The sequence below is a fragment of the Thalassophryne amazonica genome, chromosome 10, assembly GCF_902500255.1.
Source record: "Thalassophryne amazonica chromosome 10, fThaAma1.1, whole genome shotgun sequence".
Taxonomy (NCBI): Eukaryota; Metazoa; Chordata; class Actinopteri; order Batrachoidiformes; family Batrachoididae; genus Thalassophryne; species Thalassophryne amazonica.
Genome location: NC_047112.1, coordinates 40,714,018 through 40,739,721, shown reverse-complemented (window position 1 = coordinate 40,739,721; position 25,704 = coordinate 40,714,018). Strand labels below are relative to the sequence as shown.

The 25,704-nt window shown below is 40.9% G+C and overlaps 1 protein-coding gene across 1 annotated transcript in view; it reads right to left on the bottom strand.

The window, feature by feature from the left end:
* The window catches only part of p3h2 (prolyl 3-hydroxylase 2), a 183,150-nt gene that overhangs the window by 54,969 nt on the left and 102,477 nt on the right, over positions 1 to 25,704 (bottom strand). The gene's annotated exons all lie outside the window — the stretch shown is intronic.

Sequence of the window (25,704 nt, the reverse complement as noted above, 5' to 3'; positions counted from 1 at the left end):
ACACAGACACACTTTGGAGTCAAAGTTAGTGCATTACATTAACTTATAGCTGATGTTTTCACTTTGTAAAATGACAGATGTGATGTTAATTTCTATAACTTGTCTGCAATTAGTTTGTTTAAAAATGATAACCATAAGGCAAAACTGTCTGCCTGTGCAAGACTCCAGTGAAATGACCAGCAGGTCTGTATGGTGTAAAGAGAAATGATCTGACTGATTCTTCATTTTCTCTCTGTCCAAGGCACTGATGACATCGTGCAAGGCTGATGGCTGCGTACCACAGGGTGATGGACTGACCACGAGATGCCCTGGGTAAAGCTGATGCAGCACACTGCAGTCTGCTTGGGGAATGTACTCTTCCATGAGGACAGCTTGTGCTGTGGCCCACTGATGATGTGATGGATGGATGCTGGCCCTGTACCCCAGGGTGCTGGACGACCACCTGCCTGTGGCGCAAGTGACTACACGCTCATCTTTGTTATGGATGCTTTTCTGGTTTCTCTGTTTCCTGTTTCTTTAGCTTGGTAAAAACTTTGTAAAAGTCTTGTAACTGTTAGAATAGCCTAAGCAGTGGGTCATCCCTCTGAGTCTGGTCTGCTTGAGGTTTCTTCCTCAACATCATCAGAGGAAGTTTTTCCTTATCGTTCTTGCCTGTGTGCTTGCTCTAGGGGTTGGTAAGGTTAGACCTTACTCGTGTGACGTGCCCTGAGGCAGCTTTGTTGTGATTTGGTGCTGTATAAATAAAATCAATTGAAACTGAATGTTCCACTCCACTATGAAGTTGTGACAGGTGGCGTAACACACAAAAGTTGCTGCTTACACAGTTTCTATCCATCACAGCCATATAAGCCTATAACTCCTGTAGAATTGTTCAGGTGTCTTGGTGGCTTCCTTCACTCATCTCCTTCTTGCACAGTTGCACTCCAGACAGATTTATCGTGCAGTACCAGTGATATCATTTGCATTTCTTAATGACCGATGTAAATGAAGTCCAAAACCTATTTAGGTGACTTATAAATGTTCATGCATTCATCCCCTGACTTGTCTAAATAAAACTGAAAAGTTGTACAAAATTAATCCCAGTATACTGTAAGTCCAGTGACTTATAGGGTCTGAAAATGGAGGCACTCTATTTATTCAAAAAGCTATAATTCTAAAATGGTAAATGCAATATCTTTGTTAAAACCCCTGAACTAAAACTAAAAGTCTGGTACAAACACATCTTGATTGTTTCATTTCTACACCACTGTGGTCATGCACAGAGGCAAAATGACAAAAGTGTATCATTTGTATACTTTTGGACACAACTGTATGACCCAAAGAAAGAAAAACAGACTTCCTTTGCTTGTCAAAGTTATCCTGATTAAATAAACAGCAAGAAAAAAGTTCCAAAAAGTCTTCAGAATGAGGAAAAGAAGTGGCCGTGGCTCTTCTGTAACCAGCCGTGATTGGTCAGTGATATAAAATGGTAGATTCAGCTGTTTCCAAAAAATGTATTTTTGGCAGGAAATTTGGAACATATTGGTATTAAGTTCATCAGAGCAGAGAAAAAGCAAGCAGACGGTTCCCATCCACATCCTGTCATTAGGGAGAGCTGTCATTATTAAGTCTGATGTGATCGATGAGGTCAGTGCACTCAGAGCATGTGAGAGTGATGGATGATACCAGAATTAATTACCACAAGAATCCATCCCCTTCCTGTGAATATGAGCTCACATAAACACACGAGACCCGAATGGTTACAGCTGACACTTCTGCACAATAGGGGGAACACTTAACGAGAATGTGTAAATTAATGTTCGTGCAGTCCACCAGTTAAGTGCAACAACGTTCCAATAACAAAAAGTTTACAGCAAGACACTTAAATCCAGCAATCAGCTCCATAAAGATTTACTCCGAGCTCAAAGAAAATGCACTTCAGAGGGGATCAGTTCGGCTCTTTGGTGACTGTACTTCTGGACCGCTTACTGTCTGTTGGTTTTCCATTTTAAAACAACTCATCTGAACATGCCAGGTTTCCATCAGATAAGATTCTAATCACGATCAAGCCTCAACACGGGGAGATTTGTCTCCGCTCTCTTCTCATAATAAGCCACACAATTCCACGAACTCCAGACTGACAAAAAGAAGACGTCATACTTCATCTCAGCAAATATAACAGTGCTGTCCACAGCATGTTTACTTCAGTCGAGCAGGAGGTGAAACAGCTGGTCCCCACAGAAAGGGTTAGAATGTTCTCGTAGTTATCATTTTTTTTTATTTTTTAAATTGTTGTTGCCTCTCGTGTCCACCTGGGAAATTTTATGGTAATGGAATTAAAATAACAGGAAAAATGTGGCCATATTTCAGTTTGCTGTGACAAATTTGCACTGATTGTAATTCCATTACCGTAAAATCGCCTATTTAAAACCAGCAATGAATTATTGATAACAAATCAAAACTTGGCAAACAAATCTATTAAGCAAGCAAAATCATCCTCTTTCAAAGATTTGTTTCTTGGTTCCTTTTCACCTCAGTCAAGGAGGTACATTAATGTTTTCACCAGTGTCTGACTGTTTGCTCATCTATTATAAAGATAACTCAATACGTAGTGAAAGGATTTCAAAGACATTTGTCGAGCAGATAGATAATATTCCAAGAAATCAGTGAGTGACATTTGGAGGTGATCGGGCATACTGTATGTTTTTTTTTTTAAACAGAGATCCAGAAGAATGTTTGGCACATAGCAGTATTTAACTCAGAAAGTTGTGAGAGAATGTTGAGGAAATTTGGTGAGCAGATGGACAATGCCATAGAAAATGAATTGCCAAAAACACCCTCAACTCTGTTGCACCATTAGGGATGGGTATTGATAAGATTTTATTGATATCGATGCCATTATCGATTCTGCTTATCGATCGGATTCCTTATCGATACCTCGTGAATTTTGTACTAAACGTAGGCTTTACAGGTTTTCTATGTATTTCCTTGAGTCTTAAAGTAAATAAATATGAAATTAGTCACTGCATCCTTGATCTCTGGACATAAATAAAAATAAACAAAACAGTGTTTCACTTTGAAGTTCTTAATTCAGACTGGATTCTATCGTTCTATCTTGACTTGTCAGAGAGCCGCGCAACGTTTGGAGCTGTGTGAACAGAACGGAGGGCGATTCTCGTTTCTTTCTCGCAACGAGACAGGAGTCCCAGTTAGTAACTTTAATCCGTACAAAAGTGAATCACAACTCATATTCAGGGATGAAAGTGGTGAAAAACAAAAAAAGCTGAAACCCAAAATTACCCCCCAACACCACCTGCACAAAAATGTTTCAATTCTAGAAGCTCTGAAATGCAATCGGGGACTATTCCAGACGATAAACTGGAGTATCCATTTAGGTGAGAAAAAAAAATACAACTTTCCTTATTCAGATTCATTCCAGTAGTATTCTGCTCTTACAAGGATACAGCAGTTTTCTAGTTTGGCAGAAAGTTCTGGAGGAAATCACTGAAGAAATTAACAAACTGAAAATATGGTTTGACCGAAACAAACTGTCATTAAATTTAAATAAGACAGGGATGAAATGGAGGTGTGAGAGTCACTAGGTGTTCACAGGAAACACTTATTTATTTCTGTATGTATTTATGTTCATTGTTAGTTGCTATTATATATTTTCTGTTGTGTTTCTATTCAGGTTCTTTTTGTCTCTTTCTCTAAAATTGTATATAATAATCATTAGATTAATAATATATAAGCAAAAATAAATTTAAGGAATTATTGCAATTTGAAAACAAATGCAACCGAACGTGACGGCTGCAACTGCTAAATGCTAACTTTTAACATTGAAAATGCCATAGCAATGCTAACGCGTTAGCATCGCTCCCGTTTCTAAGTTATAAAATACATCTATCAACTGTTTCAGAAGACCATAACAGGTCGGTTTAACATAGAAAAGGTAAATAATACTCACAGATGTATGCTCTTTAGGGTTTTAGCAGGGCAAAATTAAGCGAAATAAATAAATAAACGAAGCAACGGATCAAAGCATTGCTTCAATCTGCGAACCACTGCTTCGATTGGTTCAAGGTTCAAAGCAAAGCCGCACTGCAGAAAAGTTGATTAAGGACCCGCTGCAGGGTCTGTAATCAATGTAGAGAAATTATCATTTTCCTGACAAACACCCGCCAAAACAACGGCCACTCTGAAGGACCGATAACAGAATCGTTAAGCACAAAGCTTATTGATGTCGGTGGATCGAATCATTTCTTAACGATACCCGAAAGGAACCGGTTCTCGATACCCATCCCTGTGCACCATACACACCTGCATTCTTCCTTCCAGCAGTTTAGTCAGAAATACACTCAACAAAAATATAAATGCAACACATTTGGTTTTGCTCCCATTTTGTATGAGATGAACTCAAAGATCTAAAACTTTTTCCACATACACAATATCACCATTTCCCTCAAATATTGTTCACAAACCAGTCTAAATCTGTGATAGTGAGCACTTCTCCTTTGCTGAGATAATCCATCCCACCTCACAGGTGTGCCATATCAAGATGCTGATTAGACACCATGATTAGTGCACAGGTGTGCCTTAGATTGCCCACAATAAAAGTGCACTCTGAAAGGTGCAGTTTTATCACACAGCACAATGCCACAGATGTCGCAAGATTTGAGGGAGCGTGCAATTGGCATGCTGACAGCAGGAATGTCAACCAGAGCTGTTGCTCGTGTATTGAATGTTCATTTCTCTACCATAAGCCGTCTCCAAAGGCGTTTCAGAGAATTTGGCAGTACATCCAACCAGCCTCACAACCGCAGACCACGTGTAACCACACCAGCCCAGGACCTCCACATCCAGCATGTTCACCTCCAAGATCGTCTGAGACCAGCCACTCGGACAGCTGCTGAAACAATCGGTTTGCATAACCAAAGAATTTCTGCACAAACTGTCAGAAACCGTCTCAGGGAAGCTCATCTGCATGCTCGTCGTCCTCATCGGGGTCTCGACCTGACTCCAGTTCGTCGTCGTAACCGACTTGAGTGGGCAAATGCTCACATTCACTGGCGTTTGGCACGTTGGAGAGGTGTTCTCTTCACGGATGAATCCCGGTTCACACTGTTCAGTGCAGATGGCAGACAGCGTGTGTGGCGTTGTGTGGGTGAGCGGTTTTCTGATGTCAATGTTGTGGATCGAGTGGCCCATGGTGGCAGTGGGGTTATGGTATGGGCAGGCGTCTGTTATGGATGAAGAACACAGGTGCATTTTATTGATGGCATTTTGAATGCACAGAGATACCGTGACGAGATCCTGAGGCCCATTGTTGTGCCATACATCCAAGAACATGACCTCATGTTGCAGCAGGATAATGCACGGCCCTATGTTGCAAGGATCTGTACACAATTCTTGGAAGCTGAAAATGTCCCAGTTCTTGCATGGCCGGCATACTCACCGGACATGTCACCCATTGAGCATGTTTGGGATGCTCTGGACCGGCGTATACGACAGCGTGTACCAGTTCCTGCCAATATCCAGCAATTTCGCACAGCCATTGAAGAGGAGTGGACCAACATTCCACAGGCCACAATTGACAACCTGATCAATTCTATGCGAAGGAGATGTGTTGCACTGCATGAGGCAAATGGTGGTCACACCAGATACTGACTGGTATCTCCCCCCAATAAAACAAAACTGCACCTTTCAGAGTGGCCTTTTATTGTGGACAGTCTAAGGCACACCTGTGCACTAATCATGGTGTCTAATCAGCATCTTGATATGGCACACCTGTGAGGTGGGATGGATTATCTCAGCAAAGCAGAAGTGCTCACTATCACAGATTTAGACTGGTTTGTGAACAATATTTGAGGGAAATGGTGATACTGTGTATGTGGAAAAAGTTTTAGATCTTTGAGTTCATCTCATACAAAATGGAAGCAAAACCAAAAGTGTTGCGTTTATATTTTTGTTGAGTGTACATTTTGCTTGTAGCTGGAGATGTTTTGAGAAACAGATTTTAGGGACTTTAAGATATTTAAGGTTTTTTTATGCAGCCACCTTCAAATATAAAAAGGAGATAAATAGATATTAGTAGATTTTATATTCAAAAAGTCCCTCTTACATAATGAAAACATTAAGTAAAATAAAATAAATCTGATTTTCCTTTTAAAATGCAGTGATGCAGTGAATAAAATGAACAGATTTATTGTGTTTGACTTGCATAGAGATAATCTTAATGGATTTACTGTCATATTTAATAGCACCTGTTCACACGTAGAAGGAGGTCATCGCTATACGGAGAGAGAAATTGTCAAAGCTCAAAACACTTCAAGCACGCCAGGTTCAAATTGAGACCACATGTGCATATTTCAAACCGGTGAAGTTTAAAATACCCCCTCAGTAGCAATCAATCACAGGTCCGAAGTGAGATTGCACTGCGCTGCAAAATAACACTGCAGAGAAACAGACAAAAAAAAAAAAAAAAATCATAATTACGAGTCTTTTCCCATCAGTCACTAGGGCAGAAAATGACATGAAATAATTTTTAAAAAAGCTTTAAATCTGCCAGTTTCATTGTCTTCTCTTGTGCTTGTTATACTGCGTGAATACACAAAACGACCTCTAACATTAAACGCAGTATTCACGTAGCGCTTGGCAATCTGCCATTTCAAACATCTTCATCTGTTTTTAATTTGCCATTCAAATCGCTCAAAATACAGATACTGAACCAATAAACACAATTCAATCAAAACCTTTAACAGCTGACATCAAACTGTGCAAGATTCAAAAATCACATGAGCACGAAAGCTCTCGTCTTTGAACAAACATCAGGCTGTACATCTTTTACCAAAGGGGTACATTTTACCTCTCACATTTCAAAGCAGCACCTGTGGAGGCCAATGCCTACACATTTTGCTCAAGAGCAACCTCTGTAAAAGTTACTGGACCGCCCTGCCACCCTGAGGTACATGCTCTTGATGTGGGCATCGAACCATGCCAAGTCAAACGCCACATGCGTGCCTCTCTCGTCTGGGCCTATTAACCGATTCATGGAAATAGAGCTGGACTGGCACCACAGATGCCTAGAGTACTGCAGATGGTTTTATAGCAAACCGCACGAATCCCAGTGCCACATACTAAGCTGAAGATGGCACAAAGATCCTGCAGCTTCTCAGCAGCAAAACAAACTCACTGAAAATCAGACATGACTTGGCAACACCTAGTCCAGTCGTTATCAACACCAAGACTGGTCACCATGGCAGTTCTCCGGGCTCATTCACATTTTTTGCTGTTATCAATACTGACGTATGATAAGTACCTATGCACGTTAACGTAACCTTCGCCATAAGAAAAAGTAAGTCTATATTGGCCCTAGGTCTGCAGAGCCCGTACTTACATGGATATTGTCGGGTAAAGGCCCTTGTTCATGTTGTGCTTTTTTCCGGCAGACAGCGTTGAGTTAGCAACCAAAAATGCTTCTTCTCAGAGTTTGTTTTGTTTTTTTTGGGGGGGGGGGGCAGAGCTACTGGTGACATGTTCCTATGACAACAATAAACAGTTCACACCAAGCTTGCAATATACGGCGATGAAACATACTCACCAGAAGCAACGAACTCCACTCAGAGGATCCTTCATTCAGTCATTTTCTATACCAGCTTACTCCAGTCAAGGGTCATGGGGGGGGGGGGGGGGGGGGATCCTATCCCAGCACTCACAGGGCAATAGCCAGGGTACACCCTGGACTGGACGCCAATCTATCACCGTGCCACTTACAGATGATGTCTTTTTTTTATCTTTATTGTGATAGATTTTAAGTGACAAATCAAAGCTGTAATGACGTCATGGTGCCTCTCTGAAGAGTTGAGGGATATTCAATTCAAAAGTGCTCAAAGCAGACCTCAAAAAGTGGTCTGCTCTGAAAAAAAGACCCTGGTGTTAATTTTCTGATGATGGCTGCCTTTGGCCATATGTGTTCAGTTCTCATTTAGAACAAGATCCAGAAAAAAACTGTACATTGACAAGTAGTCTAAAGCGGATGACAGTCCAGAACTCCCCCTGGATGGGACACCAGTCCAACACTGGTTGGATCCTATCCAATGCTTGTACCCATTTATAGACGGGTGGACTGGGACAATGCAGATGAAGTGTGTTGTTCAACGACACAAAGAGGCAGCATGACTGGGAATCAAACACAGGTGTACATAATGGTTGCCCAACATCTTATTCCATTGAGCTAATTCTATTTTGCCCTCACCTTTGACACCTGTGTTAAATGAGAGAAATCCCATTTTCAGAAAAATTGCTGACAAGTAAATACATGCAAAAGACCAATAAAGCTCTAAATGAACTCTAAATTATATATTGTTTCCCACCACAACATAAAAATTATTTTATTTCTATAGGGATGATTTCTTGTACACCACATTCGTTGTACATGAAATGACAGTGCAACTACTAAACCTAATGTAGGGTTGAAGTATACAACATACAGAGCTGGTATTATTTCTTCACATATTGAACTACCACTAATGTAGCAGCGATTTAAAAATTAGGTTGGTGGCATTGAGGCATGTTTGACTGCCACCCATTGATTAACTTCCTAAACAAATTTTTTAAAATAGGACATAAAATATACATGTCCACAGTAAAAAGGACATGCGTATTCCACAGCATTTTACAGCACAGCCAGAAGACGAAAGAAAAGAAGAGGAATCAGTGGTTGCTCCTGGTCTACTGGTTGCTAGTGCAGGCTAACAAGTTTGAGAACCCTCATTTTTGTGAAATGGAGGATCAGGATCATACATGCTGATTATCACAAGAGAAGGCAAGGTAGCATGAGCCCCTGTCACATAAGAAGTGCAAACGTTAAGGGAAGCAAACCTATGACCAGCAATGGCATAACGCAATCTGCAACCTCACCACTCGATGACACTAAATCCTACACACTGTAGCTTTAAGTGCAATGTGCTTTCTTGCATCATTTGTGTGTTGAATGTTGTTTGTATTAAATACCCAAACATTTCTTATAACTGCATATAAATCATTATATCCTGCAAATTACAAGACGTGAACTCCCTGAAAAGGTGTATTAAATCATCACTGGCTGCCGACAGTACAGTATGAGCTCACAGCACTTTAAATTGTACAAATTCCAGCAAGAACATGGTTCTTTTCCTGGTTCTCTCCCTCAGCCCCAACCAGTCCCAGCAGAAGACTGCCCCTCCCTGAGCCTGGTTCTGCTGGAGGTTTCTTCCTGTTAAAAGGGAGTTTTTCCTTCCCACTGTCGCCAAGTGCTTGCTCACAGGGGGTCGTTTTGACCGTTGGGGTTTTTACGTAATTATTGTATGGCCTTGCCTTACAATATAAAGCGCCTTGGGGCAACTGTTTGTTGTGATTTGGCGCTATATAAATAAAATTGATTGATTGAATTGAATTGATTGAAGAACATCTGCTAACACGACAAGAGGACCCATATGCAGGCAATGGTGTTTTGCAGGTTGGAGAATGAGAGAAATGGGGTCTGCTGAAGAAGGTCAGGGTGATACAGCTGCACAGGAATGCATTGGAGAAGTACCACCATCTTAATATAAACCGATTTAATACTGCCGGATGCTGTGTTTACACCTCTGCAGGCACACACTTTAGGTACTGAAGTTAATGTTTGGGGGTATAAAAAGCATCTCCTACCTCATGATGTGTAAACCTGGCTTGCACAGTAGAATCCTCATCTTTACTTAATGTAATACTATGTTCACATGCCAACTCCCTGAAGAAATCAGTTTGTGGATCCATGGTGTTGTAAACAGAAGTAAGCAACTTTTGTTCCACATGACTCTTAAACATGGCAGCCATCTGGAGAAGCAAGTAGAATTTAATGGGGAGAGAAAGTATTCCTCCTGTGCATACAGAAGTAATTGTACTGAGCAAACAAATACAAAGTTTACCGTCACTAAACCAATATTTGTGAGGTGGGGTTTGCAGCCTATGCAGTCTACTTCCAGAATTCTCTAAACAAGCACCCCCTCCAAAATACCCCATGAACTGAGTGTTGTTTGTTCATGGGCACTTCACGTGTGTGAAAAAGACTAACACATTCAAATAATGCAGGAGCTTAGACACAACATGAGGTGAAATTTATGATAAGGGAAAGTATTTTTCCCAATGACATCCTGAACATGTGACATGGTTCTCAGGGTGTGATCCAGCATGCAGGTGGAGAACGACCCCAGCAGCTGGAGAAAGCCAAGGGGACGTCCATGTTTCACCTCGCTGCAGCAGAAGGCTGTTTATTTTTAAGAAAGTGGAGATGGACCAGTTGTCCACCTGGCTGTTTTGCCATCTGAGATCCAGATGAGTTTCCATAATGGATCAGATGGAGCAAAACATTGTTCCAGTGCATGCTCCTAGACCTACCGCACTTTTAAAGTAGAAATTTGGCATTTCTCAACCTGGGATCTATTGTCAGAAGGTGTTGGGCTCCATGAGAAGCCACTCAGAAGAGAGAAAAAGCTGCTGTTCCTTGAACAGTGACTTGAAGCTTGCTCAAATACCAAGCAGATTGTCATAGAAACCCATGTTAAATATCCAACTTTAGAAGACAAATACATGTTTACAACCTGGTACAAAAAATGGTTTTGATCTCTATAGGTAGTTTCCACCTCTATGACAACCGCACAGGGGAGAGATTGTTCTCTTATATCTCATGAATTTAAGATGTTTTAAGCCATAAAGTTATGCATAAGTAGGGGCAGGATGACTTTGAGTGACAGGTAGTGTGTGCCACTGAGCTGAGAGCCCCACTAGCCAGTGTTGCCAACTTGGCAACTTTCTCCCTAAATCTGCCGACTTTCCAAACAGCCTTGACGACCTATTTTCTCAAAAGCGATTAGCAACAAATCTAGCTACTTTTCCTGGCATCACTGGAGAGTTTTCTGGTGTTTGGCAACTCAATAGTGAAAGCACGTATTAATCTAGTCTCTGTTCTCAACGAGGGGTAGCGGGTCTCCCCACCGCCGCTGCAGCTGCAAAGTCACAGTGCAAAGCACTGAGCGGAGGGAGCTCTACAATCCTCCACCTTCGAAGTGCAAATGAAACATGCACGCGCGATGCCTCCGCGGCTGTTCCCGCATTGAATGGCAAACCTCACTCTGACTCGGTCAGCCTACTTACCTTGTTTGCTGCGCTGTGTGCCTCTGTTACTAATTAATCTCCAGACTTTGAGAAGCCCTGGCTTTGATAAGTTATTTTATTTAGAGAAGAGATGGCCAATTTTAATGGCAAAATAAATGAACAAACCAAGAACCAAGTTTATTTGTAGTTCTAAATATTACTGAGGTGTTTTTACTCACTTTTTTGTCTCTCCCACGTTTTTTTCCCCAAAAATTATTTCAACAAATACATTAACAGGAAACGAACAAAGGACAAAACCACAATAGCATTCACAGTATTATAATTATAAACAGAAATAGATATAAAAAAAATAAGAATAAATTGTACACTAACAAAAGTAAAGGGATTTGGGAGAGTCTATAAGCTTAATACTGCTTATATATTGTTAGCCAGAAGTCTGTGTAAATTCCTTTTCAGTGCTTTGCATTTATGAATAGGGAATTTACCAAACAATATTAAAAGGTTGATAAAGTATTCATTGGTCTCTCCCACAAAGTTTTATTTTTACTTACAGCATCTGTTATGTCATACTATGCAAATAATATGCTAATTAGAAGATGACGTCATTTAGACTTTTATGATAGCCAATAGCTACTTTTCTTTCTGAGGAGTTGGCAACACGCCACTAGCACAGATTATTGGCTGTGGCTGCTAGCTGTTGTGGCAGAGCGGTGTTGTCCTTTCTGAGCATTTTATTGCAAATATCTAAAATAATATGGTTTGCTGTGCAATTAATTGTCCTAGGAAATCATCAAAAAATGTCTGTGCTCCAGTAGTTCTGTCAAGTGAAATCTTTGTGTTATTTAATTTTGTATGCTAGCAGCTTTAGCACTTTTAGCAGCTAACAGTAGCTTGATGAAGTTAAGTCTCATTAATCTACGATTACTGGGGAAATAAGCTGGTCATAATTTTTAATACCCTCGTCCAAGTCACCGTTTATAAAAACTTCTGCCTTCTCCCCAAAATTTGCTTTCATAAAACTCCCAAAGCAAGGTTAGCCTGTGAGGTCTTCGCATCATAACTCTGAGATAGGGATGTGTCTGTGTGGCCTGCAGTGGCGGCTCCAGAGATTTTCTTCTGCAGGTGCTGTGGGACAGCTTGACATTTTTATGAGGGTGCTATGGGCTCACGTGTCACGGCGACTCTCCGCTACACCTCTGCCAAATTCACGGGCGTGCGTACACATAGCCACACTCTGATCTGCGACAGTCACTAATGATATACAGAATGAATATTCACAGACCTACACATGTAGCCTATGGCCTCAGGTGAAAAATACCAACAGCAGGCAGAGGAAAAAATCTTTCACCTACCATTGATATCTTCATAACAGTACAATGAGCCTGTTGTTGTGGTTAAGAACAAAAGCATCAATGATTTGGTTGCTGTCCACAGGATGTGTTCTCTGAGGGTTAATTGCCAGGAGTGACACCGGGTCACTGATTTGTCTGTGTCTACTGCTATTCCTCAGGCAGTGACAGACTTCACTTCTTTCCAGTTCCACTCATGGATATTTGGGCAGCAAAAACCAAACCATTTCAGCAACTCAAACTACACTCACTGCAGTATGACGTCATCATTGATGCTGAAAAACTCATCCATGCCTTTTGTCTCCTCTAGGCTTGACAACTGTAACTCCCTGCTCTTTGGGATCTCTGGAAAAAAAAAAACTTCAAAGGCTCCAATACATTCAAAACAGTGCAGCTAGAACTCTGATGAGAGTACGTAAACAGGAACACATTAGTCCTATACTCCATAACCTTCACTGGCTCCCCATCACCTACAGAATCCATTTTAAGATTGCTTTCATCACTCACCAATGCATCCATGGCAATGCCCCCAGCATACCTCAAAGACCTCCCCACTTCCCACATATCCTCCAATTCCCTCCGTTCATAAAACACTAATCTTCTCCGCCCCCCTCGCACCAAATCCCACACCATGGGAGACAGGGCCTTCTGTTCTGCTGCCCCTCATATACTCAACAAAAATATAAACGCAACACTTTTGGTTTTGCTCCCATTTTGTATGAGATGAACTCAAAGATCTAAAACTTTTTCCACATACACAATATCACCATTTCCCTCAAATATTGTTCACAAACCAGTTGAAATCTGTGATAGTGAGCACTTCTCCTTTGCTGAGATAATCCATCCCACCTCACAGGTGTGCCATATCAAGATGCTGATTAGACACCATGATTAGTGCACAGGTGTGCCTTAGACTGTCCACAATAAAAGGCCACTCTGAAAGGTGCAGTTTTGTTTTATTGGGGGGGGATACCAGCAGTATCTGGTGTGACCACCATTTGCCTCATGCAGTGCAACACATCTCCTTCGCATCATCCGTGAAGAGAGCACCTCTCCAACGTGCCAAACGCCAGCGAATGTGAGCATTTGCCCACTCAAGTCGGTTACGACGATGAACTGGAGTCAGGTCGAGACCCCGATGAGGACGACGAGCATGCAGATGAGCTTCCCTGAGACGGTTTCTGACAGTTTGTGCAGAAATTCTTTGGTTATGCAAACCGATTGTTCCAGCAGCTGTCCGAGTGGCTGGTCTCAGATGATCTTGGAGGTGAACATGCTGGATGTGGAGGTCCTGGGCTGGTGTGGTTACACGTGGTCTGCGGTTGTGAGGCTGGTTGGATGTACTGCCAAATTCTCTGAAACGCCTTTGGAGATGGCTTATGGTAGAGAAATGAACATTCAATACACGAGCAACAGCTCTGGTTGACATTCCTGCTGTCAGCATGCCAACTGCACGCTCCCTCAAATCTTGCGACATCTGTGACATTGTGCTGTGTGATAAAACTGCACCTTTCAGAGTGGCCTTTTATTGTGGGCAGTCTAAGGCACACCTGTGCACTAATCATGGTGTCTAATCAGCATCTTGGTATAGCACACCTGTGAGGTGGGATGAATTATCTCAGCAAAGGAGAAGTGCTCACTATCACAGATTTAGACTGGTTTGTGAACAATATTTGAGGGAAATGGTGATATTGTGTATGTGGAAAAAGTTTTAGATCTTTGAGTTCATCTCATACAAAATGGGAGCAAAACCAAAAGTGTTGCGTTTATATTTTTGTTGAGTGTTTGGAACTCCCTCCCTGATCATCTGAGGGCTCCACAAACTGTGGAAGCTTTTAAAAAGAAGCCTCAAGACATACCCGTTTAGATAGGCCTATTACAGGTCTCAATAATTTGAATCTGTTGTGTCTTAGTCTTTTTATTCTATTTTATTATTTTATTTTGGTTTTATCTTAAAAGGGATAGAGAATCAAAATCATCTTTTTCATGTTTTTGGTGTTAGTTCAGTGTCTCCTCGCTGTGGGGAATACACACGAAGTGCCAGCAAGTTTCAGAACCTCTGTTTCAAGTATTTCTCCTTTTTTGAATTGCCCCTAGAAAACAGGCCAATCTGTTTTTGAGAGAAAACTTACATCACTTTTTCACCAATAGCCCCCCCACACACACACACCCACACCCACCCCCTTTCACACACGCCCCATCGAAATTAATTATTCATAAGGTTGTGCCCACCCATTCGTAACACTCGAAGAGAAGCAATGGCGAGCTACAGGTGTGCTTTCCCAGGCTGTTTTAGCGGACTACGATCTTCCCACGGAAAGCAATGTATGCGATCACTGGCTTTTATTCATTTTTAACCGCATCCCCAGTACATACAACCGCCGACTATTTCTTTGCTCTGCACATTTCACAGAGGACTGTTTCACAAACCTTGCACGATTTCGAGCTGGCTTCATTCGGCATTTAATACTCAGTAGAGGGTCAGTTCCGACTCTGCGACAAAATCAACCCCAGCAATCAGTACAGCCTGTGAGTATCACATTTTCTTTTGTTTTAAATTTGTGTTGCACCATATTCCTGTTGTAAGGATTGCACGTTAGCTCTGGTTTGTTCCTCTAAAGGGAATGAGCTAACCCCTTAGCAGCTAGGGATGTGTATCGAGAACCGGTTCCTTTTGGGTATCGTTAAGAAATGACTCGATCCACTGACATCAATAAGCTTAGTGCTTAACGATTATGTTATCGGTCCTTCAGAGTGGCCGTTGTTTTGGGGGGTGTTTGTCAGGAAAATGATCATTTCTGTATTGATTACAGACCCTGCAGCGGGTCCGTAAACAACTTTTCTGCAGCGCGGCTTTGCTTTGAACCTTGAACCAATCGAAGCAGTGCTTCGCAGATTGAAGCAATGCTTCGATTATTCTTTCTTTCTTTTGCTTAATTTTCTCCTGCATACGTCTGTGAGTATTATTTACCTTTTCTATGTTAAACCGACCTGTTATGTTCTTCTGAAACAGTGGATAGATGTATTTTATAACAAAAACGGGAGCGATGCTAACGCGTTAGCATGTCTATGGCATTTTCAGTGTTAAAAGTTAGCATTGCAGCTGTCATCACGTTCGGGTGCATTTGTTTTCAAATTGTAATATTTCTTAAACTTATTTTTGTTTATATATTAATAATCTAATGATTATTATATACAATTTTAGAGAAAGAGGCAAAAAAAAAACCCTGAATAGAAACACAACAGAAAATATAAAAGCAATGAAAATAAATAAATACTTTCTTTTCAGTGAGAGCAAGGGCAGCCAATCAAACAACGGCAACCGATCAGCGCCACCTACTTGCATTTCATAATGAGGTTGCCAAATAAGCTCAGAAACGACGCCATTAAAGGCAAACGAGGCATTCTAAACCCAGCATAGTAACATAGCTGTTTCAGAGAGCCTTTTAGGAAGGTTCTGAGCCATTACAGACCCAACCAATTTTTTGGGGGGCTACATATCACATCACAGAACAAGGATTAATGCCCCATTCAACCTCTCTCTATCACCTTTAAGATTTTCTGTTTTTATTCTCTCATTTATCCTTGGTTTTATTTTTTTCCTGTAGCACTTTGAGATTTTTTATTAATGAAAGGTGCATTATAAATAAAACTTATTTTAACTTATGAACTTATTATTATGACATTGTTGAACGTGATGTCATTGAACTTCACATTACACTCATGTTGTGTAAAACAATCAGCTCTGTTGATTAAACTTTATTTTCTTTTATGAGTGAAATATTTATCTAATCACATAAATTTGAAAATGCCAGAAGTGTGTTATTGTGGAAAACTGAAAGGATGATGTAATTTCCCTGCCTCTGTAACATGTTGTTAACTGTGTAATTTAACAGTCTAATTTAGCACATTATTTTTTTTCTTCTTGTTGGTGGTGGGACAAAGTGCTGGCATCCTCCAGCTCAGTCTGAGAAACTCATCCAGAGCAAACAGCTACTAAGGGACTTCTTTAAAAACTCTTTTAAAAACCCTTAACAAGTAACTTCCATCATAAAAAATTAATGCATTTCCAGACATCATCTTCCAAAACAAGGGTGTCATGTGCACAACAGTTTTTATCTGTGATGATGAATTCTGGCAGTAAGGTCAGATTAATAGACTTTATTTAATCCGTAAACTGGCTTTTAAAGTTTTAGCTTTTGTTGTTAGCTCCATGAAAATTCAGTAAGGTATATCTTATATATTATATTCCAATTCTAAGGTGGAACTATACTAGTATACTAAGGCTGTGATTTTCAACCTTTTGTGAGCCACGGTACCCTTTTTATATTTACAAAATCCTGCAGCACACCACTGTCATGTGTCACGTGTCACACAGCACTAACTCGACTGTCTCTACACGGTGCGTTAGCACGTTAGCAACACGTGCGGTACAGATACGACGTAACAATAGAGAGCGCAGTCCCAATGCTGCACACTAAATGAAAACGTTCCTTCATGGACAGCCACATGACGCCTCCTAACCGGGCAAAATATTAACGAAGTACCCGGATGTTAATGCATTTTCAATGGAGATTCGCGACTGAACACACTCAGAAAAATGCTCGCAAAATACGTGTTAAAATGCCATTTTGTCCTGGATATCGAGCCAGTAAAATTAAATTACATTTATATATATTATATTTTTACACAATTATCCTTTACTGACCGAGTTTCATTCATGAAGTCAGCAGTGTGTGTGCACATCTCTGTGTGTGGCAGCACAGCGCGGGTCACTATAATCTCATTATTTTAAGGTGCAAATAAAAAAAACTCCCCAGTCTTGTCGAACAATTTTTAGTCACTAACGACAAGAATTTTAACTAGACATTGGTCTAGCAGTGGAAAATATCAACTAGACATAAGTGAAATTAATGATCCATGTCATTGGGCGACACAGGTACGGCAGGAGACATACAGCTGTTTATCATCCAAATATCATGGTCAAAGTGACAACAATAACCAAAACCACTTACTTATGGAAGGAAATATTGTCTCCCTTATTCCTCCATTTGTGACTTTGCCAACATGCGCAGCTTTCTGGCATATTCCACCTGTTTCTTGACGAAACTAAGTGAATTTTCTATGCACGCAAATCACTAACTTGCCCGGACTCCTTGTCGGCACACGGCTCAGCGCTACTGCGCGCTTTGCTGCCATCTACTGGAATAAAAGAGCATTATATCATCTGCCACACTATTACAGCACATACACCCGATAATGGTGATATCTGATAATTGCCCACTGCACCCCTGACAATCGATCACGGCACCCTAGGGTGCCGCGGCACCCCGGTTGAGAATCACTGTACTAAGGTATATCTAAATATCTAAAAAGTAAGAGTAAAATAGAAGAGTAGAAAAGAGTAGAGTACAGGCACTTAGGTGCCTGGTCTTGAGAACCAGGGATGGTAGGTTGAAAAGCTTTTTTATCCCATGGGAACTCTCCCTACCCACCCAAGCGGCTCAAGAAAAAATATATATAATAATAAATAATAAGACATAAGAAAGAAAATACATCATATATATAACTTGTATTTAAATATTAAGGGTAATAAACAACATATACAATAAATATGGTACTACAGTGGTCCCTCGTTTATCACGGGAGTTACATTCTAAAAATAACCCATGATAAGCGAAATCCGTGAAGTAGTCAGCGCTATTTTTTGCAATTATTATAGATGTTTTAAGGCTGTAAAACCCCTCACTACACACTTTAGAGCTAAATTAGCCATTAATAAGCCAACCGTACCTAGCAGGCTAACAAGATAAACAAAAATGTTAATTAGTGTATAAAGTATAATAGCGTAGTTAAAAGTACAATAACGGTATTAAAAAATACATATAAAAATAAATGTGGACAAAAGTATGAATTAATGTGGGCTATCAAACAGAAAAGAACCAACTATTTTGTAAGCTACGATAAACGGTGCTACAGCTGGCTAGAGTCTTCTTCTTCATTTTTTGTAGAAGCGCTACAGCATTTTCACGCGGTTTCACTGGATCTCTGAGAACAGAATTATTTCTTGAATGGAACTTTTTGAAAATGACAAAGAAAAAGATTGTATAGCAGACATTCATTTTCAGTGTAGACAAGGCCTTAAAAACATGGAATGAAATTATATTAAATTAAAAAATGAGGAATTATTTCCTCTGGGTTGCTATGGGGGTGCTATGACAAATCCAGGGGAAGCTTTAGCACCCCCTAGCGCCCCCCTGGCACCTCCCATGCCTGCCAGGTGAAGCAGGATTTCATCCATGCTCTACCTCCTTACGCATTAAAAGGTTACGCCAAGATGTAGGTGTAGTAAGCACTGCCAACATGGTGACACCCAGAGCAGCACACTTAAACCAGCTGTTACGGATCGCTTCAGAAAACTAATGTGTAAAGTTACAAAGGATCTGTTCAGTATACAGTCTATGGTCAGACCGAGCCCCTCATGGGCAATTGACTTGTAATGACTCAGTGAACAGCAGTGCTGCCAGAAGGCGAACTGTATTACTGGTCATTTAAACAAAAGTCATTCTTTACATTTAGTGAGGAAACCATGCACATATTTACCTCTGTAGAGATCCTCTCCACAGTACAGGACACTTCTAATGACATTTGTACCTGTTCAGTGGTGATAAGAAGTGGTTTACTGTGAGTGTTTTAGCTTGCCCAGTGCCATTACATTATATAGCCAGTTCGCTCGTGAAAGCACTCCAGTTCTACAACAATACTGCACCAAATACATTTATTTTTTGTCCCGAGTGAAATGATGAAACAGCTTGAAAAAAACAGAGCCCAGGTTGAAATAAATCCATTAAGGGTATCAATGGATCTTAATCCATCAATCAAATCCTTCAAAAGTCTACTGTTTAATTTCAGAGAAGGACTTTAAATTTAAAGCTCTTCCAGGCATCATATCATAGAAAACTGAAAACTCTATATTTTAGCTAGTGGTTCTTGTGCTCATCTTGGATTTAGCTCAAGATCGAGCATCATTTTGTGCCAGAGAGGGAAAGCTTTTTGCAAGTATTCCTATACTGTTATTAAGTTAAGAAACGGGAAATATGTAACATTGGAAATGTCACTTCCAGGACACTGGGCTCTTACACTGCTCAGGATTTAATGGCTGCAGTCGTCTTGCTTCCATGTAGGCACTAAAGAATTATACTAGAATCAAACTGGAAGTGGAAAGGGCCTTTGGCGAAGGAATAACAAAGTTCTTTTTTCCCCTGTCAATGCCAAAAGAAGTATCAGAGAAACGGCACCAGAAAAGTACAATAAATTGCTGAGTGCAGTGTCAGGAAACCAAAATATATGTGGCTAGTCCTGTTGAGGGATGTGGAGCTTCTTCCAGCATACAATGGAATTGATCAGCAGTCCATCAGAGGGGTAAAACATGCTGACAAACATTCACTTTTAAATTCAAACCTAAAAGCAATTACACCATTGTTTCAGAAAAAGATGATTTACAGCATTGTAAATTTAAAAAAAAAAGGGAATCGCAAGATCTCGGGAGCACATCTGGTTAAAGAGACGTATAAGAAGAGATGATTTCACAATACTCACAAATCATTAACAAATGGTAGTTGAGATTACATCCATCTGGCAATGAGATGTGCATACACCCACTGACTGTATTAAACAGCATTTTATTGCCAGTGATAGCTTTAACAGCTCTGCTGATTGAAGGTATTGGCACCAGTGTTTGGCACGGGGAACATATTGTAGGAAAGTTTGTGTAAATGCCTGATTTCCTCCCCATGTGGAGAGTGCTGTACTTTACTTTGAGCTATTTCCAAGTTTTACTATGTGCATATTGACTGACGATTCAAGAGGATTATAAATTCTTGGCAACCTTCAACGTATCCTGTCAGTTTTTTTTATATTTACACCGGATGTGACAATTCTTTGAGTATATAGCCAGCTATCAAACCTTACTGCTGAAAAATTTCATGCAATTGTGATGAAACTGTTTTACATATGATCACTGGCTGACCTCATTAATCCTTACAATACTCAAAAGTAAATAGGGTTCATCATGTCTGCTATTAAGTCGCCAGATAAACCTCAGAGCCGACAAATTAGCCATTGAATTTCAACATATTTTACAACCCCTAGGGCAAGCACACAGGTGACAGTGGTAAGGGAAACCTCTCACTGATGATGTTGAGGAAGAAACCTCAAGCAGACCAGATTCAAAGAGGTGACCTACTACTTAGGCCATTCTAACAGTTTGCAACATATTTGCAAAGATTTACCAAGCTGAAGAAACAGGAAACAGGAAAAAACAGAATAGCATCTAAAACAAAGTGCATTATTGAGATGAGCACACAGTCATTGGCGCCACAGGCCGGGGCATCATGAGATAAGTCCACCATCCTGGGGAGCAGGGCCAGCGTCCATCCATTATGTCATCAGTGGGCCACAGCACAAGCAAGCTGTCCTCATGGAACAGTACATTCCAAAAGCAGACTGCAGTGTCCTGGCCACTTTCAGCCAGTACACCTTGTGGTCAGTCCAGTGCCCTGTAGTGCACAGCCGCCAGCCTTGCACAATGGCATCAGTGCCTCAGACAGAGAAAAAAGAGCAGACTCGGTCGGCCGGACATAACTGCACCTGAAAGGTACGAGTTCGCCAGCTGTAAATCAACAGGGAAACACAGACAATATTAAGGTGATCACCGGCCACTAGCCCTGAGCTTCACTAACAGACCCAGATTTTAGATGAAGTGATGCTGAGACCTGTTCCATTGCTAATAAGATGATTCTGTGTAGGCTCTCAGTTGTCTCTCTCAGTAGGAAGTATAGCACCATACTATGCCAATATGCTAACCATATGAGAGGGAGAATAGATGCACCTTTAGTCTGGACTAAAATGTTGCTACAGAATCAGACTGTTTTATCTCATCAGGGAGATCATTCCACAAAACAGAGATAACTGAAGGCTCTGTGGCACGCAGACTTATTCACCCTAGGGACATAAAGTAGTCCTGCACGCTGAGAACGCAGAGCCTGGGCCAGTACATAAGGTGTAATTAGGTCAGCTAAGTACGGAGGTACTAGTCCCTGAATAATAATTTTATAGGTTAGTAAAAGAACCTTAAAATTTGATCTCAGAGACAGGAAGCCAGTGACGGGGAGGCCAAAATTGGTGTAATGTGGTAAACTTTCTGCTTCTTGTCGAAACTCTGGCAGCAGCATTTTGAACCATTTGGAGAGCCCTAATGCTGGACTGTGGTAAACCAGGAAATAGAACATTGCCATAGTCCCATCTAGAAGAGAAATGCATGAATCAGAGTTTCTGCATCAGCCACAGACAGGATGGGACAAATCTTTGTTTCCTTTCAAATCTTAGAATTCGTGTCCATATTATATTTTTTCTGAACACCAGCATCTGCTTTGCAATTGGTCCAAATGAGAACAGAGTGTATGTGTCTGTGTGTGGTCATGGAGGGAAAACTGCCGCAGACAACTTTTTTTTCTCCCGAGCAAAGAAGTGCAACTTTCCTTGCACTTGTACAAATTTCTAAAAGTAGACTAGAAAGAAAAGCCTTCACCTATCAGGTTCCTCTCGAGTGGAACAACAACTTTCTAATTTATGTTCGGGAGGCAGACACTGTCTCCACTTTTAACAGTAGCAATAACACATTCCTTTTTGATCAGTAGTTATAGTTAAGATTCAAAGCAGTGCAAGTAAAGCTGCACTCTGGGAGCAAAGTGCTCTTTGAGGTACGGTTACACTTGAACATTAAGGGTTTGTCCGTCAAATGTGGAATTTTTAATTCTATTGTACAATTTACAAGGAGACAATGAAGAGAAGCAAACACAGTGGGAAATGTGAGCTCTCGTCTTAGCTCCTGTTACACATTCTGAGTTAGTGAGTGTTTAGGGAGTTTTTGAGGCAACCTGATAATGAAGATGAACATGAACATTAAGTATCAGACAAAGTAAGAGACTAGAAAGTACATAATGACAGATAACCCAGGCCTTTACATTTGTAAAACATGTTTGAAGTTTAGTTAACTGATGGGTTTCATTGAGAAATTCATCAGTTTCAGCTGCATTCAAATAAAGTTAATGGAGTGGTTCTGAAAAATACTGTGTAAAGGAAATGTAACATGAATATTACTGGTCTAAGCACAGAACCCTGCAGAACTCCTTAACTAACCTTTGTTTAGAGGATTTATTACTCACATGTACAAACTGAGATCAGATAGTAAGACCCTTCAGTCACTGTAGTGGGATGTGGTGATCTATGGTACTGAATGCAACACACAATTGAAAGAAGTCAAGTACAGACAAATCCTTCTTCTGATGTTATGAAAAATGTGTTACTTTCAGTAACAAACGGTAACAGGATACGCTGTCAATGTAGTGTGATGTCCTAAATCCTGACTGACAATTCTCAAACTACTTTTAAGCAGAAATCCACACAATTAGACTCATCTGAGCTTCTTATTTGTCAAAAAAAAGGAGGTAGAGAATGACTGGGGAGAAAATGCAGAACATTTTAACTTCCCACAGCAGCTGCCCTCACAGTGAATAAAAAAGAACTATTTCAATCTACTTTGGAGAATAGAACTACTTCAGTCAGCTGTCTTGATCCTTCTTTGAGCCGTAAAAAAGATGTTGAGCAGGGCAAAAGTATACGATCTAAGACATCATGGACCACCTATAGGTAGCATTTTTTTCAGGGTTAGTATGATTTAAATCAGCTGATTTAAATCATTGTAAAAAGTCATCAAAAAATGATTTTTTTTTTTTTTTTTTTTTTTTTAGCGGGAGTTGCATTCATTCAGACACTGAGTCCAGAGACTGATACTGATATCACCCTCTACATAGCTAAATCTGTCCCATATGACACAGAATGTATGTCGCTGTTTGGTGGACAGCTGGGAGGCGATTTATCTGTAATAAAATCCTCTGCACTGTAGCAAATCTGCTAGTTTCAACTCTTGCTAACAGTGGTGGCCTGGAAAGACAATTTAGTACTCTAAAACTCACATATAGGTCATTGAGTACCAGTTTGGGACTAGAAAAGGCAGGAAAGCTAGTATTTTGCTACCGTTCATTGAATGATAAATTCTGAAATGAACTCACCACTTATTATAACCTAATCTAAGTTTCATTGTTTTTGTTAGAAAATGTGACAAAACTAATGGATTGGAAAGGCAGCCTGAAAGTTGCATAATGAATCAGAATCAGAATGCCTTTTATTGTCATTATACATTGGTACAACGAGATTAGGGCCATCCAGTTGCAGTGCAATAAAATAGAATAAAAATAAAAATATTGCAAACAAAAAAAAAGAAGATAAAAATAGTGCAAGAGTATGTATCAAAAACAAGATATAAAGAAAATTCAACAATGTAAGGAAAAATATATATACAATTGATACTAGTGCAAGGTGCGGCTAGGATATAAATATATTGCACAGAAATGTATATTGTCTATGGGTGATTGGGTTATTGCACATAGTTATGATTGCACGAGGAGGATCAGTGCATGCTAGAGTTCATTGTGGTTATGGCTTTGGGGAAGAAACTGTTTTTCAGTCTGTTTTTGTCCTTGTGAGCCTGTAGCGCCTCCCTGAGGGCATCAGGTCAAACAGGGCAGAGCCAGGGTGAAAGCAGTTTTTGGCGATCGCTTTGGCTCTGCTGAGGCAGCGGGAGGTGTAAATGTCCAACAGGGAGGGGAGAGGGCAGCCGATGATCTTCTGTGCTGCCTTAACAACCCTCTGCATTCTCTCCCTGTCAGCAGCGGTGGAGCTGTCAAACCATACTGTGATGCAGTATGTCAGCAGGCTCTCAATGGATGAGCGGTAGAAGGCCAGCAGCAGGTCGGTGTTGAGGTTGTACTTCCTGAGGACTCTCAGGAAGTGTAGCCGTTGCTGAGCCTTCTTGAGGATAGAGGAGATGTTGTTGGACCAGGAGATGCAGTCTCAGATGAGAACGCCGAGATACCTGAAGGTGTGGACCCTTTCCACACGCTCGCCGTTAATGGGACATCTTATTTGTCGTCATTATATGTAGGATGGAATAACCTTGTACATATTGTATGCGCAACTTTATGTTTGGTGAGGTCTATCGGGAGATGATGGTCTAGTGATTAAGTGTTGGGCTTCAGACCAGAGGATCTTCTGTTCAAACCCCAGCCAGACTGGAAAATTCCTAAGGTCCCTTGGACCAAGACCAAAGAGCTGTCTAAGGACACCAGGGACAAAACTGTAGACCTGCACAAGGCTGGGATGGACTACAGGACAACAGGCAAGCAGCTGGTAGAAGACAACAACTGTTATGATTATTTATTAGAAAGTGGAAGAAACACAAGATGACTGTCAATATCCCTCGGTCTGGGATTCCATGCAAGATCTCACTTTGTGGGGTAAGGATGATTCTGAGAAAGCTCAGAACTACACAGAAGGACCTGGTCAATGACCTGAAGAGAGCTGGGACCACAGTCACAAAGATTACATTAGTAACACATGATGCTGTCATGGTTTAAAATCCTGCAGGGCAGCAAGGTCCCCCTGCTCAAGCCAGCACATGTCCAGGCCCGTTTCACCAGTGACTATCTGGATGATCCAGAGGAGGCATGGGAGAAGGTCATGTGGTCAGATGAGACCAGAATAGAGCTTTTTGGAATCAACTCCACATACCATGTTTAGAGGATGAGAACAACCCCAAGAAAACCATCCCAACCATGAAGCATGGGGATGGAAACATCATACTCTGGGGGTGCTCTTCTGCAAAGGGGACAGGATGACTGCAGTGTATTAAAGGGAGGATGGATGGGGTCATGTATTGCGAGATTTTGGCAAACAACCTCCTTCCCTCAGTAAGAGCATTGAAGATGGGTCATGGCTGGGTCTTCCAGCATGACAATGACCCCAAACACACAGCCAGGGCAACTAAGGAGGGGCACCGTAAGAAGCATTTCAAGGTCCTGGAGTGGCCTGGCCAGTCTCAAGACCTGAACTCAATAGAAAATCTTTGGAGGGAGCTGAAACTCCAAACCTGAAAGATCTAGAGAAGATCTGTGTGGAGGAGTGGACCAAAATCCCTGCTGCAGTGTGTGAAAACCTGGTGAAAAACTACAGGAAACGTTTGACCTCTGTAACTGCAAACAAAGGCTACTGTACCAAATATTAACATTGATTTTCACAGGTGTTCAAATACTTATTTGCAGCAGCAACATACAAATAAATTATTAAA